Source organism: Heterodontus francisci, unplaced genomic scaffold, assembly GCF_036365525.1.
Source record: "Heterodontus francisci isolate sHetFra1 unplaced genomic scaffold, sHetFra1.hap1 HAP1_SCAFFOLD_152, whole genome shotgun sequence".
Lineage (NCBI taxonomy): Eukaryota > Metazoa > Chordata > Chondrichthyes > Heterodontiformes > Heterodontidae > Heterodontus > Heterodontus francisci.
In genome coordinates this window covers 3,593,295-3,607,804 of record NW_027141229.1, presented here as the reverse complement: position 1 = coordinate 3,607,804, position 14,510 = coordinate 3,593,295, and positions in this window count along the sequence as shown.

Sequence of the window (14,510 nt, the reverse complement as noted above, 5' to 3'; positions counted from 1 at the left end):
ATCTCTAATATTAAGTGAATCCCAGTCAAAGTTGGGAAAATTAAAATCGCCTATCACCACCACCCGGTTGCTCCAACAGCTTTCCATAATCTGTTTACATATTTGTACCTCTATCTCACGATCGCTGTTGGGAGGCCTGTAGTACAGCCCCAACATTGTTACCGCACCCTTCCTATTTCTGAGTTCTGCCCATATTGCCTCACAGCTCGTGTCCTCCTTCAGCACAGCTGTGATATCCTCTTTGACCAGTAATGCAACTCCTCCACCCCTTTTACCTCCCTCTCTATCCCGCCTGAAGCATCGGTATCCTGGGATATTTAGTTGCCAATCATGCCCTTCCCTTAACCAAGTCTCAGTAATAGCAATAACATCATACTCCCAGGTACTAATCCAAGCCCTAAGTTCATCTGCCTTACCTACTACACTTCTTGCATTAAAACAAATACACCTCAGACCACCAGTCCCTTTGCTTTCATCATCTGCTCCCTGCCTTCTCTTCCCTTAGTCACGCTGACTTCATTATCTATTTCCTTACAGGCTTTAGTTACTACATCCTTACTCTCTACTGACCTCATTTGGTTCCCATCCCCCTGCCACATTAGTTTAAAACCTCCCCAACAGCGTTAGCAAAAGCACCCCCAAGGACATTTGTTCCAGTCCGGCCCAGGTGTAGACCGTCCAATTTGTAATAGTCCCACCTCCCCCAGAACCGGTCCCAATGTCCCAAAAATCTGAACCCCTCCCTCCTGCACCATCTCTCAAGCGACGCATTCATCCTGACTATTCTTTCATTTCTACTCTGACGATCACGTGGCACTGGTAGCAATCCGGAGATTACTACCTCTGAGGTCCTACTTTTTAACTTGGCTCCTAACTCCCTAAATTCTGTTGTAGGACCTCATCCCGTTTTTTACCTATATCATTGGTGCCTATGTGCACAACGACAACTGGCTGTTCACCCTCCCCCTTCAGAAGGTTCTGCAGCCGATCTGAGACATCCCTGACCCGTGCACCTGGGAGGCAACATACCATTCGGGAGTCTCGTTTTCGACCACAGAACCGCCTATCTACTCCCCTTACAATCGAATCCCCTATGACTATAGCCCTTCCACTCTTTTTCCCGCCCTTCTGAACAGCAGCGCCAGCAACGGTGCCATGAACCTGGCTACTGCTGCCTTCTCCTGGTGAGCCATCTCCCTCAACAGTATCCAAAACGGTATACCTGTTGTGGAGGGAGATGACCGCAGGGGACACCTGCGCTGCCTTCCTGCTCTTTCACTGCCTTTTGGTCACCCATTCCCTTTCTCCCTCAGCAATCCTAATCTGCGGTGTGACCAATTCGCTAAACGTGCTATCCACGACCTCCTCAGCATCGCGGATGCTCCAAAATGAGTCCATCCGCAGCTCCAGAGCCGTCATGCGGTCTAACAAGAGCTGCAGCTGGACACACTTCCTGCACGTGAAGGAGTCGGGGACATCAGCCATGTCCCTGAGCTCCCACATTGAGCAAGAGGAGCATGTCACGGGTCTGAGATCGCCTGCCATTTTTAATCTTCAGCTTAAACTTAGTTAAATGAAAAAGGAACGAAAAGTTTTTTTACCAAACACACCACCGAGTCCTTTTTTTTTGGTTAGAGGAGGAGGGTGGGTGGGCGACACTACAGGTGTAGTGTTTCGGGTTCAGAAACGGCCCAAATATATAGGGTTTTACTTACCCAGCAGCCCCCTGTTCTCACCGAAAACAAAAAGAAATTAAGTTTACTTTAAACTGACTTTCACAGCTGCTCACTCGCTCGCACTCTCGGCTCCCGAAAAAGCTGCTGCAATCTCAGGGTCGATATTAGAACCAGTGCTCGCCCTGACAAAGATAAATATAAATATGACATAGACTTAGAGTAAAACAAAAACATAATTTCATCTCTTGCAGATGACATGTAAATCATAAAGAATGTCACTGGTGTGGTAGACAGTAGCAGGATAAAGGAGGACATGGACAGTCTGATGGTGAAATAAGAATACACAAGGTGACTGAAATCTAACACATAGAATTGGGGAAGTGATTATTTTGGGAGGGATAATAAGGGGAGTGAATAGAAACTGAACTGCACCATTTAAAAGATGGTACAGGAGCACAGAGACTGGGTTGGTTTGCACACAAAGATTCAATGGTGGCCAGACAAGTTGTGAAGGTTTTAAAAAGGCATAGGGGATCGTCAGATTTATAACTAGAAGCAAAGAATTAAAAAAAAATCACAAGAACATTCTGCTAAGACGAGATAAATTATTGTTTAAGCCTCAGCTGGAATATTGTGTCCCATCCTGGATACCACACATTCTGAATGATTTCAAGGCCCTGGAGATGATGCCTAAGTGATATACCAGAATGGTAACAGGGATGAGGGACTTCAGTTATGTGGAGAGAAGCTGGGATTGTTCTCCTTAGAGCAGAGAATATAAAAGGGAGATTTAATAGAGGGACTGAAAATGATGATGTGTTTTGCTAGAATAAATAAGGAGAGTCTGGTTTGACTGGATGAAGGGTCAGTAACCAGAGAGCACAGTTTAATGTTGATTAACAAACAAGCAGAGTAGAGATGAGGAGGATTTTCTTTTCTTTACACAGCGAGTGTTTATGATTTGGAATACACTTCCTGAAAGGGTTCTGGAAGCAGATTTAACAGAAACTTTCAAAAGGGAATTGAATCAATACTAACAGGGTGATTTACTGGACTGGGAAAAAAAGAACAGGGGAGAGGAATAATTGGAAATCTCCTTCAAAGAGCTGGAACTGGTACGGTTTGTTAAAAAGTCTCCTCCTGTGCTGTGTGATTCACTGACTGTCTGATAACAGAAACAATTGAGTACCTATCTCATGTGTACAATTGACATTCAGTCGTTTTTAATCCCGAGATTAATCGTTACTTGTTTTCTGATGAAGACAACAGCAGAAAGACAAATACAAGGGGCTGGTGAGGTAAATTGTGTTGACAATTTGTTTATTGGGTTATGACGCCTCACTCTGATCACAGACCTCGCCTGCTTTCAATCAGTCAATTACAAACTCATTGATTTTATTGCTATTTTATTTCCTGTCTATTTGTTCTCAGGATATGGGTGATACTGACAAGGCTGGCATTACTTCCCCATCCCTGATTACCATGAAAAAATGGTGAGCCTTCATCTTGAATCACTGCAGTCTGTGTTGTGAAGGTGTTCCCTCAAACAAACTGACATTTAGTATTTTGAGGAGGCAGTTTCATTACTGAGTAGTTCGGAATGAGTTGGGTCAGAAAGCGAGGATGAGAAAGTTAAAATCGAGGCATTACTGGACCAGGAACCAACGTAAGCCAGTGAGCACAGGAGTGATGGGTCACGGGACTTCAGCTACCCGACCCGAACCCGATGGGACCGGATGACATGTGTTCGGGCCACTCTTCCGAGCTCGACCTTTGGGCTTAGGTCGGGTCGGGTCTGTTTCGGGGGAACATGGAGGGACCTGGGCCGGGTCGGGCTCCGGTCCCATGTCGTTCCGTCGGATTCAGGTCGGGTTTTTGTTAGTGACTTGGATAGGAGTTTTATGTATGCCAAAGTTTATGGCAGGAGCAGCACGGCTCAGATACAGAATAAAGCTGCCTCTAAACTGTTAGGTTAAACACTCTCAGGACAGGCACAGCACGGGATTAGATACAGAGTAAAGCTCCCTCTATTTTGCCCCATTCACACTTGATTATGTATTGGGCTGTTAGAGCCTGTAGACTTTGCAACTGTCCCACCCCCGCCCCCTCACCCGATGGGCACCGGGAACAAACAGTGGGCTCACTATCCCCATCAAACACTGTTTAATCAGGGTGAGGATCACTCACTATGTAACTGTACAGAGTCACTGTTTGTACAGGGTGAGGGCCACTCACTGTGTAACTGTACAGAGTCACTGTTTATTCAGGGCAAGAATCACTCACTGCGTAACGGTACAGAGTCACTGTTTATTCAGTGTGAGGATCTCTCACTGTGTAACTGCACAGAGCCGCTGTTAAAAAATAAAAACAAAAAAAAATAAAATGGGGTGAGATGCAGTGTAAATCTCCCTTGACACTGTCCCCATCAAAGACTCCCAGGATAGGTACAGCACGGGGATTGGCTGGTCAATTTGGGAAGCACTTCCTGTCTGCAATCAGGGGGAGCAGCTGCACCTGTGTTGCTGCAACTGCAACTGGAGAGGAGAGAGGAGACTGGAGTTACTGCAGAGAGGTGACTGTAGAGTGGAGACAGCTGTATTTATTGTGGAACTGTTGCAGTTTTTCAAGACTAAGAAGACCTGAGAGTCATTTTGGAGAGTTGGGTGTTGGAGCACCAGAGAACTGTTGGTTGTTTGGACTGTTGGGGGAGGGAGAAGGCACCAGAAGATCCAGGGATGGGGCTGCCAAATTCTATAGAGAGCCCCTGTACTTGCTCTTGTGTTTATCTGCCATCCTGCACAAAAGGTGCTCCCTCCCCACCCCCAACTGTGTGGATCGGGATGGCTGGAGCTGCCCGGCTGAAGAAAATCCTTACACAGCAACGGAAAAGGGAGAGAACCGGGCGGCTCTAACCGACCCGGGCGAAGAACCCTCCCCTAACTGGAAGAGTGGAGTGTCAACTCTGCAGGAAGGTGCTCCAACCACCAATTGAAGTGTAACATCCTTGCAGCTGTTCTCTCTCTTCCATCACTCGGCCACCTATCCTCTCCTCTCCTTGTCCTTTTCAGCCCGATCTTCCTTTATTCCCATTCCCCCCTCCCCCATCATATTGCTTGTGTTAAAGAAAACTGTCGTGTGCTTTGTTTCTTGGGGGTGGGCGTAGCTCTGCGACCCCATGGCAAGCCCCTCTTCGCCGGTGGCGGGGCATTCCCGTTCATATGCTGCTGCGGCTGTAGCAGCTGCATCTATTGCCCCGTCACCGTTTGCATTAATAACATGGAAGCATGGAATCAAGAGCTACGTCCACCTGAACATGACTATCGAGGCATGTGGGAAAGCAATGGCTGAGGTTGTCGGCCCTTCGGCCATTGTTGCAGCCTCTAAAATATACGGGAAGGCAGTGTTATTCCTGAAGACCGAGCGGGCGGTATCCCTGGCTCTGAGCAAGGGACTCACCGTGGGCGGGACCTTTCATCCAGTGGACCCCCTGGAGGCCACTGCGCAAAGGGTCATTTTATCCAACGTCCCGCCCTTCAGTCCTGGTGAGCTCCTCCTTCCCCATCTGCACCATCTGGGGGAGGTAACGACGGGGCACACCCCAGTCCCGCTCGTCTTCGGGAGAACAGCCTCCGGCATGTGTACTCCTTCCGCCGCCAGTTATTCATGCAGCTGGCGCGGGAGGTGGTTACAGAGGGCCACTTTAATGTCGAGTTCCAGGGGACGGCGTACCGCGTCTTCTGGACCTTGGATGTGCTGTGGTGCCATGTCTGTAAGGGGGTGGGGCATGCTCGTAAGAACTGCCCCAACCTCCCGGCTGCCAACTCCAACTCGGCGGCCCAGGGTGGCGCCGCTGCACCTCCTCCCACCCTCCCTACACCTCCACCAGATACCATTCAGTTGAACCGGAGGCTGTGGTTTTCACGGCCTCCAGCAGGGTGGGGGGTGACCGTCCAAGTGGAAGGAAGGTGCGTAGGAGGAATAAACATCGAGAGGTGCGTCCCCTGGACACCATAACACTACCTGAGTCTGAGCTCAGCGAAAAGCCCGATCTCGGGGTGTCAACTTACCCGAGGGCAGGGCTCAGGCCCATGGTGAATAAGAAAAAAGGGAGTGCGGAGGCGGAGGCCTCTGATGACATGGAGGTCTCTGAGCCTCTGCGCCCTGGTGGGAAAAAGCGGAGAAAGCACCCCTCCGCAGAGGTAATGAGGGGCCGTGAGGCGCAGTGCCCATCTGTTGGAGGGGAGCTGTCTCCTGTCTCGGTTCCCCAGGGTTCCCCTACCGCTACCACCAAGGCTGCAAAGTCTGGGCAGGAGCTCCCTATTCCTCAGGATGGAGGGGAGGGGAAGGCCCCGGTACATGAGGCCCCTCCTGAAGGAGTAAGTGGGGCCCTGCTTGTGGTGGGGGAGCCTGAGGACTCCGCCCATTCTGCCACTGCTACTGGGTCGGGTGCCCTGAGTGAAGGGGAAGGCGAGGCCGCAGAGGGTCGGCCCTCCCAGCCGGAGTCCTCCACCAACCAAGAGACACCCGACCCGGTTATAACGGAGAATGCTGCCCCATCTGCTGGGCCTATGGGTGCTGGCGGAGCGGGAGATGGCCTCCTCTCTCCGCCTCCAGTCTCGGCTCTGGCTGGTTTTCCGGAGTCGGGAACTTCTGTCTCCCCTGGACCACTCATTGGCCTGGGGACGGATGTGGAGGGGGATCCTGGACCGCTGGTGCCTACAGGCTGCAGTTTCACAATAGAACCCAGAGAGGACTTCTCTGTCATCGATCCTGGGTGTGGGATCGTGACGGAGGCGGGACCAGCTGGCGTGGCCGAGACGTCCGCCCCACAGTGTGCGGTGGGCGTGTGGGCCGCTGGCGGTGATGACCTGGAGGAGGATGGGGATTCGGTGCGGGGCACGGAGGATGATCTTGATTCCATCGCCAGTGAGGTGGTGGAGTCCCTCGTGCCTCCCACCGAATCTCCTCTCATCCCCACGGCGGAACTCTGGGAGTTCCTCGCGGTTTGCAGGGGCTGCCGCAATAAAGTTCAGCTGTCCCTCGACCGCTGGTCGAATCTGGCGCTGATCATCCAATCCGTCCGTGCTGCCCTGAAGATAACGGGCAAGCGCGCAGGCGTGAAACTGGTTGAGAGGCGCCATTTTAATGTGTTCCTCAATGGGTTGCTGGGGGAGTGGAAGGCCAGGTGCACTTCCCCTTCCTCCTCACAGTGAGCTCTTGGTGACGGGTTTTAAGTACCTTTGACATGAAGATAACCACAGCCAGCCTCAACATCAACGGCAGCAGGGGGTCTCACCACAGATTTCACTGTCAGACCTCAGGGAAGGGAGATACGCGGTGAGCTTTCTGCAGGAAAAACACACTGTTCTGGGAGACGAAAGATCCTGGCTCCAGGAGTGGCAGGGTGGGGTCTACATGAGTTAGGGTGGTCATCGTCCTGCTGCCGAAGAGGGGCGATCTCTGCCTGCTTAAAAACTCACGTCCGGTCTCCCTCCTCAGCACGGATTATAAGATCTTTGCCCGGGCTATGTCTACCCGCCTGGGATCCGTGCTGGCCCACATGATCCACTCCGACCACTCCTACACGGTCCCGGGCCGGTCCATCCAGGACAACATCCACCTGGTTCGGGACCTGATCCATCTTTCCCAGAGGACTGCTCATTCGGTCACCTGTCTCTCCCTCGATCAGGAGAAGGCGTTCGACAGGGTGGATTAATATTACCTTTTCGGGACTCTGCGTGCTTTCGGACTCGGGCCGCATTTTGTGGTCCGGGTCTGACTTTTATACACCGCCGCAGAGTGTCTATTCAAAGTTAACGGTCCTTGACGGCGCCTCTTCGCTTTGGGGGATGAGTGCGTCAGGGATGCCCATGTACGGCCAATTGTTTACCATCTGCATGGAGACCTTACTGTACCCGCTTCGCAGGAGGTTGACGGGATTGGCTCTGCACGAGCCGGCCATGCAGGTCGTCCTCTCGGCTTATGCCGACGACGTGCTCCTTGCAATCACAGATCCTGTTGACTTGCAGAGGATGCGCGACTGCCAGCAGACCTTTTCTGCTGCGTCCACCGCGTGGATCAATTGGGAGAAATGTTCCGCACTCCTGGTTAGTCAGTGGCGGTTGGACTCCCTGCCGGAGGAGATGACATATTTTGCGTGGGGAACCACGCACCTCCTCTATCTGGGAGTCCACCTTAGCCCCGCTGAGGAAGCCTGGCCGGCAAATTGACAGGAGTAGGAGGAGAAAGTCACTGCTCGGCTGGGGCGCTGGACAGGACTGCTCCGATGGCTTTCCTACAGGGGCCGAGCGTTGGTCATAAACCAACTGGTGGCCTCCATGTTGTGGTACCGGTTGGTCACTTTGGCCCCGCCCCCTGTATTTGCCACCAAGATCCAGAAGAAACTCGTCGATTTCATCTGGGGAAAGAGTGAACATTGGGTCTCTTCCGCGGTGCTGAGTCTCCCGATTGAGGAGGGTGGCCAGTCGCTGGTGTGCATCCGCACCCAGCCTGCGACTCTCCACCTTCGGAGCCTGCAGAGATACCTGTACGTCGAGCATCCTCCCAGATGGTGTGAGCCGGCGATGTATTTTTTCCGCCAGTGTCACTGCCTTCAAGACGACACGCAGCTCCCGGTGGAGTCCTTTAGCCGCGCCACTCTGAGGGAGTTGCCTGTCTTTTACCGGATTCCAATTCCGAGTCTGGAACATGATCGCCTCCAGTCTGGGCGCTCCCCCGCCGGCGGAGGAGAGCGCCTCGGCTGTCCGGGCGGCCGACTCCGGGGACGTTCTGGCGGGCGGAGGATTGGCGAAACCCACGGGAAGCCCCTCACTGCGGGTGGCAAGAGGGCTCGGGAGTGCGGAGCGATCCCGGCCGAGCTGACCCCCGCTCGGCCGGAACTGCTCATCAGACCCAGGCCCAGAAACCCTCCTCGGGAGCCATGTCCCGCTCAACCCGAGCCGCCTCTCGGAATGGCCCTCCGTGCCATTCCATTCGGCGCGGAGGGGTTTCCTCTACGGGCTACTCCTGCATACTCTCCACTTGCTCGCCCTCGTCAGCCGGCCGGACATGCCCTGGCGGTCCGCGTTGCCATCTGGCGGTGAGGGGAAACCCCGATGGAGGTCTCTCTACGCGGGAGTCTTCCCCCTTTACATCGGGGACCTGGGGTGGAGGGTGCTGCACAGAGCAGTCCCACGAAATAGACTTTTAATTAGGTTCACGGACTCCCAGGCCGCCTGTATTTTCTGCGGCATGGACGAGTCCATGTTCCATGTTTATACTGAGTGTGCGAGGTTGCAGCCCCTCTTTGAGTATCTGAAGGGGCTGCTCCTCAAATTCTGGCTGCACTTCAGTCCCACGCTCCTGATCTTTGGGCACCCATGCTGAGGGGCATGGGCCGGGAGGAGGAGCTCCTCATCGGTCTGCTCCTGGGCCTGGCCAAGGTGGCAATTCACAGGTCCAGGTTGCGGGCCGTCGGGGGTTCCGTCCTCTCCGATAGCCTGCCCCTCTTCCACAGGGACTGGAGTGCATTGTCGACGCCGAAAATGGCATTTTAATTTGAGTTTTTGTTTATTTCTGTTTTTAATAAAGTTATTTAAAAAAATATAAGTGTGTATATAAAGGGGGCCTGAGGAATAAAGGCCCCCTCGACATAAAATATATAAAAGGGGCCTGGGGTATTAAGGCCACCTTGGAAAAAATAAAACGGGGGTTCGATACAGAGTAAAGCTCCCTCGACACTGTCCCCATCAAACACTCCCAGGACAGGTACAGCACTGGGATTGGCTGGTCAATTTGGAGCACTTCCTGCCAGCAATCAGGGGGAGCAGCTGCACCTGTGTTGCAGCAATTGCAGAGTGGAGAGTGGAGACTGCAGCAACTGGGGAGAGGAGAGTGGAGACTGGAAACTGCAGCAACTGGAGAGAGAGACTGGAGAAAGGTGAATACAGAGTGGAGAGTGGAGCCTGCACCAACTGGGGAGAGGGACTGGAGAAAGGTGAATACAGAGTGGAGGGAAACTATCAAGGAAGGCTGCAATTTTTCTGGAGAGGTGGTTGTCAGGGCACCTGAAAGACTATTAAGTTTAAACTGTTTGGGGGAGGGAGAAGAGGCCTGAAGACTCAGGGGTGGTGCAGCCAAATCCAGTAGGGGCCCCTGTGTTTGTATTGGTGTTTGCACACAGGGAGCTCCCTCCCCACCCCAACTGCCTGCTCGGGACAGCTGGAGTTGCCCGGGTGAAGACTGTCTTGTTAAAATCAGAAGAGGAGAGTACCGGGCGGCTCCAGCCGTCCCGGGCGAAGAAGCCTCCCCCAACTGGAAGGCAACAAACAAGTTTGGACTAATTGTGATAAAGGTGCTCCAACTGGCAGTTGGATCAAACATCCTTTTCAGCCTTTCTCTCCCTTCCTCCACTCAGTCGCCTCAGTCACCTATCCTCCCCTTTTCCTTTACCATCCTACGCCATCCTCCTCTCCTCCCCCTCCACCTTGTTTAAAGTTTGCTTTTTTTTTAAATTGTGTAAACTTGTTTTGTTTCTTGGGGTGGACGTAGCTCTTAGAGCCCATGGCAAGCCCCTCTTCGCCGGTGGCGGGGCCTTCCCGTTCATATGCTGCTGCGGCTGCTGCAGCTGCACCTGTTGCCCCGTCACCGTTTGCTTTATTAACATCGAAGCATGGGGTCAAGAGCTACGTCCACCCGAACATGACTATAGAGGCATGCGTGAAAGCAATGGCCGAGGTTGTCGGCCCTTCGGCCATTGTTGCAGCCTCTAAAATGTACGGGAAGGCAGTGTTTTTCCTGAAGACCGAGCGGGCGGTGTCCCTGGCTCTGAGCAAGGGGCTCACCGTGGGCGGGACATTTCTGCCAGTGGACCCCCTGGATGCCACGGCGCAAAGGCTCATTTTATCCAATGTCCCGCCCTTCATCCCTGGTGAGCTCCTCCTTCCCCACCTGCACCATCTGAGGGAGGTAAAGACGGGGCTCACCCCAGTCCCGCTCGGTCTTCGGGAGAACAGCCTCCGACACGTGTACTCCTTCCGCAGCCAGTTATTCATGCAGCTGGCGCGGGAGGAGGTGACAGAGGGCCACTTAAATGTAGAATTCCAGGGGACGGCCTAGCGCATCTTCTGGACCTTGGACGGGGTGCGGTGCCATGTCTGTAAGGGGGTGGGGCATGTTCGTAAGAACTGCCCCAACCTCCCGGCTGCCAACTCCAACTCAGCGGCCCAGGGTGGCGACGCTGCACCTCCTCCCACCCCCACTACACCACCACCAGATACCATTCAGTCGGTACCGGAGGCTGTGGTTTTCACGGCCTCCGGCAGGGAGGGGGGTGACCGTCCAAGTGGAAGGAAGGCACGGAGGAGAAATAAACATCGAGAGGCGCGTCCCCTGGATATCGTGACACTACCCGAGCCTGAGCTCAACCCAAGGCCCGATCTCAGGAAGTCAACTTGCCCCAGGGCTGGGCTCAGGCCTAGGATGAATAAAAAAAAGGAGAGTGTGGAGGTGGAGGCCTCTGATGATATGGAGGTCTCTGAGCCTCCGCACACAACTGGGAAAATGAGGAGAAGGCACCCCTCCACAGAGGTAACAAGGGGCCCTGAGGCGCAGGGCCCATCTGTTGGAGGGGAGCTGTCTCCTGTTTCAGGTCCCCAGGTTTCCCCTACCGCCACCACCAAGGCTGCAAAGTCCGAGCAGGTGCTCCCTATTCCTCAGGATGGAGGGGAGGGGATGGCCCCGGTACATGAGGCCCCTCCTGAAGGAGTAAGTGGGGCCCTGCTTGTGGTGGGGGAGCCTGAGGAAGCCGCCCATTCTGCCACTGCTACTGGGTCGGGTGTCCTGAATGAAGGGGAGGGCGTGGCCCCAGAGGGTCGGGCCTCCCAGCCGGTGTCCACCCCCAACCAGGAGACCCCCGACCCAGTTATAACTGAGAATGCTGCCCCATCTGCTGGGCCTGTGGATACTGGCGGAGCAGGAGATGGCCTCCTCTCACCGCCTCCAGTCTCAGCTCCGGCTGGTTTCCCGGAGTCCGGAACTTCTGTCTCCCCTGGACCACTCATTGGCCTGGGGACGGAGGTGGAGGGGGGTCCTGAACCGCTGGTGCCTACAGGCTCCAGTTTCACAATAGAACCCAGAGAGGACTCCTCCGCCATCGATCCTGGGGGTGGGATCGTGACGGAGGCGGGACAAGCTGGCGCGGCCGGGACGTCCGCCCCACAGTGTGTGGTGGATGTTTCGGCCGCTGGCGGTGACGACCCGGAGGAGGATGGGGATTCGGTGCGGGGCACGGAGGATGATGTTAATTCCATCGCCAGTGAGGTCGTGGAGTCCCTCGTGCCTCCCACCGAATCTCCTCTCATCCCCACGGCGGAACTCCGGGATTTCCTCGCGGCTTGCAGAGGTTGCCGCAATAAAGTTCAGCTGGCCCTCGACCGTTGGTCGAAACTGGCGCTGATCACACAGTCCGTCCGTGCCGCCCTTAAGATAGCGGGCAAGCGCGCGGACGTGAAACTGGTTGAGAGGCGCCGTTTTAATGTGTTCCTCAATGGGTTGCAGGGGGAGTGGAGGGCCAGGTGCACTTCCACTGCCTCCTCACAGTGAGGTGTTTGTGACGGCTTTTAATTACCTTTGACATGAAGATAACCATAGCCAGCCTCAACATCAACGGCAGCAGAGGGGCTCACCGCAGATTTCACAATCTCTCAGTCCTCAGGGAAGGGAGATACGCGGTGAGCTTTCTGCAGGAAACCCACACCGTTCCGGGAGATGAAGCCACCTGGCTCCTGGAGTGGCAGGGTGGGGTCTACTTGAGTCACCTCACCCCTATTTCTAGTGGGGTGGCTATCTTGTTGGCCCCGACTTTTCAGCCAGAGATCTTGGGGGTCAAGGAGCTAGTGCCGGGCCGCTTGCTCCACCTCGCCGTTCGCCTGGGTAGCGTGCCACTCCACTTTGTGAACGTGTACGCGCCCAGGCCCGGCGCGTTGCAAGCGCGCTTCTTTGAAAAAGTGTCCGCTCTCTTGAGCTCCATCGATAGCGGCGAGTGCATCATCCTCGGGGGGGGGATTTTAACTGCACCCTTGAGGTGGGGGATCGCTCCGGTCCCCAGCGCGACCAAGCGTCGGTGGAGAAGTTGAGGGAACTGATCAGCTCCCTTAACTTGGTGGACGTCTGGCGGAATCTCCATCCCGACTCCAGCGCCTTCACGTGGAGGTCTGGAGGAGGGGGGTCGCGAATCGACCGCCTCTACATTTCGCTGGCGTACGTCTCCCGCGTTTCGGCGGCCTCCATGCGGCTGGTGCCGTGCTCGGACCACCGCCTGGTGTGGGCGGAGTTTACTCCGCTCCGCACGCGGGCGGGGTCCGCGTACTGGCACTTTAACAACCGGCTGCTGGAGGACGTGCGATTTCAGGACTCGTTCTGTCGATTCTGGGCCAACTGGAGAAGGAAGCGGGGGGCTTCCCCTCCTTGAGGCTATGGTGGGATGTGGGCAAGACTCACATCCGCGTCTTCTGTCAGGAGTTCACGAAGGGGTCGACCAAGAGGCGGGAAGCCGAGATCGGGCGCCTTGAGAGGGAGGTGCTCGACTTGGAGTCCCGCCTCGGTCATGCCGTCGTAGACCCGGCCCTGTGGCAGGCGTACAAAGAGAAGAAGGGCGCGCTGAGGGACCTGCAGCTCATAGGGTCCCGAGGCGCGTACGTCAGGTCGCGGATCCAGATCCTGGAAGATTTGGAACGCGCCTCTCCCTTCTTCTACTCGCTGGAAAAATGGCGGGTGGGTCCGTAAGCAGCTCGTCGAGCTGTTGGCCGACGACGGATCCTCCATCACGGATCCGGAGGGAATGGGCCTCCTGGTCCGGACTTATTGCAGTGCGTTGTTCTCTCCGGATCCGTCCAGCGAGGATGCGCGCATGGTTTTGTGGGAGGACCTGCCGCAGGTCAGCCTGGAGGGCGCCGAAGTTTTGGAGGCTCCGCTCACGTTGGAAGAGCTGACTGGCGCCCTCCACCAGCTCTCGAGGGGCAAATCCCCAGGGCTGGATGGGTTGACCGTGGAGTTCCTCAGGGCGTTTGGGACGTCCTGGGGGACGATTATGCGCGGGCCCTGGGGGAAAGCCTGGCGACCGGGGAGATGCCCCTCTCGTGGCGCAGGGCAGTCATCGTCCTGCTGCCAAAGAGGGGCGATCTCCGCCTGCTTAAAAACTGGCGTCCAGTCTCCCTCCTCAGCACGGATTATAAGATCTTTGCAAGGGCTATGTCTACCCGCCTGGGCTCCGTGCTGGCCCACATGATCCACCCCGACCAGTCCTACACGGTCCCGGGCCGGTCCATCCAGGACAACATTCACCTGGTCCGGGACCTGATCCATCTTTCCCAGAGGACTGGTCAGTCGGTCGCCTTTCTCTCCCTCGATCAGGAGAAGGCGTTCGACAGGGTGGATCACGATTACCTTTTCGGGATTCTGCTCGCTTTCGGACTCGGGCCGCATTTTGTGGCCCTGGTCCGACTTTTATACGCTGCCGCAGAGTGTCTAGTCAAAGTTAACGGGTCCTTGACGGCGCACCTTCGCTTTGGGAGAGGAGTGCGTCAGGGGTACCCCATGTCCGGCCAATTGTATACCATCTGCGTGGAGCCCTTCCTGTGCCTGCTTCGCAGGAGGTTGACGGGATTGGCTCTGCGCCAGCCGGCCATGCGGGTCGTCCTCTCGGCTTACGCCGACGACGTGCTCCTCGCAATCACAGATCCCGTTGACTTGCGGAGGATGCGCGACTGCCAGCAGACCTTTTCTGCCGCGTCCTCCGCGAGGATCAATTGGGAGAAATGTTCCGGACTCCTGGTT